Consider the following 2,513-nt stretch of genomic DNA (forward strand, 5'->3'; position numbering starts at 1 on the left):
TTTTAAAAAAAATAAAAAAAAAAAAAAAAAAAAAAAAGAATGTTCCACACACAGTATTATTTATATCGGGACAAAATTAGGGGCAATCCACATCCCCAAAAGTTGACAAATGGTAAAATGAATTATAATATACTCTATAGTATAATAATATTATGTCATAAAATTCAAGGTTTGGGGGCATATTTAATGACAAAAGAGTATAAGATTATAATTTATATATATGAAAATAATTTTCTACTAAATGTTTAGAAAACTAAATTGCGGACTTTTAGGTAATTTTTACATTATTACTTAAAATCTTCAGTCTTTTCCAAACTCTGTAAAATATATTGCTTTTACAATACAGAACAGTTTAAAACTCTAATCTCACAGAAAGATTGAAAAGATTAAAATTATAAAAAGATATCTTCTAAAACTGTTAAAATGAAAGAGACTGACAATACCAAATGTGGAGCGGATTTAGAGCAAGGGGAATTTCCATACATTGCTAATGGGAATATAAAATACAATAACAACCACTTTGGAAAGTGGTTTGGCAACATCTTATGAAAGTTAAAAATACATCTGCCCTGTGACCAAGCAATTCTATTCGTAGGTGAAAGAAAAACATTTGATTGCAAAAAAACTTGTATAAGAATGTTCCCAGTGGCCACCGCCACCGCGCGTGTGGGAGCCGTGACTGATAACGAAGTCATACGGAAGAGTCTCCTCATTGATGGAGATGGAACTGGAGATGATGGGAAAATTAATCTGCTAGCGAAAAGTTTCATTAAGTGGTACAACTCTGGATCCCAGGAAGAGGAATACAGCCAGTACCAACGTATGCTGAGTGCACTGTCCCAGTGTGAATTTTCAAAGGGCAAATGTTTGCTGGTATGATATGAATCTCAGAGAAATGGAAAATTATGAAAAAACTTACAAAGAAATAGAAGGTAGCATTGCTGGAGCACATGAAAAAATCGCTGAGTGCAAAAAGCAAATTCTTCAAGCAAAATGAATGCAAAAAGATAGCCAAGAATATGATGCATTGGCAAAAGTGATTCTGCGTCATCCAGACAGGCATGAGACATTAAAGGAACTACAGGCTCTGGGAAAGGAATTAGAGCATCTTTCACATATTAAATGAAGTATTGAAGATAAGCTGGAATTGAAAAGGAAACAGTTTCACATTCTTCTTAGCACCATCCATGCACTTCAACAAACACTGGAAAGTGATAAAAAGCTCTCAGAAGAAGCTCAAGAGACAAGCATGGAAACCAATCCTAAACCACAGACCAACTAATCACTCACCATTCCCAAGAATACTGAAGTAGCAACATGATCTCAGTGTTCAGAATTTGTTGTGCTCTTGAGATATTTGAAGTTTGGGCAATGAACTACTTTGCCTTTAAATATTAATGCAACGTTCATTCATATTTCTTCACATAAAGGAAGATGACTTCATTATATATTTGTTTATATTGAAATGCCTTTTTTATACTTAAAAGTAGGAAGCAACATCCAAAAATGTTTAATAAAATGCTTTCAAGTCGAAAAACAAAAAAGAATGTTCACAGCAACTTGATTTATAATAATCAAAAAGGAGAACAACACAAATATCCATCCAATAGGAAAACGAATAAACAAATTATAATAATATTCTTCCAATGAAATACCACTCAGAAATAGAAGGGGAAATGTGTTGATTCACACAGTCAATATGAATCTCAAAGATTATACAGTATATATTAAAGAAGCCAGATACAAAAGAGAACACATTGCATGATTCCATTTATATGGAGTTCTAGAACAGACAAAACTAATCTACAGTGATAGGACTCTGAGAGGGAGGTGTGGGGATTGACTGGGAAAGGGCAAGAGACAACTCTCTGGGGAGAATGGAAACTTCTACATCTTGATAAAGGCATAGATTACATGGGTGTATGCATTTGTCAAACACACTGCACTGTACAATTAATATCAATGCATTTCACTCTATGTAAATTGTACCTTCATAAAAATAAATAACGAAGGATTTGAAACTCGCACTAAGGTGGATAAAGATAAAAATCAACAGACCTTTTATTACTCCTAAATCTCATGAAATTGGTGCCACCAATTTGCAAGACCTATCACACAAAGGGTAAACTCACAAAGAAAGCAACAGTACATAACTTTCTGGTACTTCTACCATTTGTACCTTCAATTTGTATATTCCATTAATTTACATTTAAGCCAATGACATTTCCATACTTCCCATTCATTTACTTTTATCTGATCACTTTGCAAAGATGGAAGAGAGCCCTACAAGAAAGGGAGCAAGAAATTGACAGGAAGCTCAGAGTTCCCTACCCACACTCCAAGAAACAGGAATATCACACATAGGGTGGTAATTAAATATGTAAGCTGTTAAGGAGAAGTGGTACATATTATGCAATGGAATATTTACTCAGCCATAAAAAAGAATGAAATGATACCATTTGCAGCAACATGGATGGACCTAGAGATTATCATACTAAGTGAAGTAAGTCAGA

The 2,513-nt window shown here is 33.7% G+C and overlaps 1 pseudogene; it reads left to right on the forward strand.

Annotated features, from left to right (window-relative positions):
• The first annotated feature begins 636 nt into the window (after window positions 1–636).
• LOC103083798 (THO complex subunit 7 homolog pseudogene) lies at window positions 637–1,282 on the forward strand (annotated as a pseudogene).
• The last annotated feature ends 1,231 nt before the right edge of the window (window positions 1,283–2,513 follow it).

Source organism: Lipotes vexillifer, unplaced genomic scaffold (genome assembly GCF_000442215.2).
Source record: "Lipotes vexillifer unplaced genomic scaffold, Lipotes_vexillifer_v1.1 C27011451, whole genome shotgun sequence".
Taxonomy (NCBI): domain Eukaryota; kingdom Metazoa; phylum Chordata; class Mammalia; order Artiodactyla; family Lipotidae; genus Lipotes; species Lipotes vexillifer.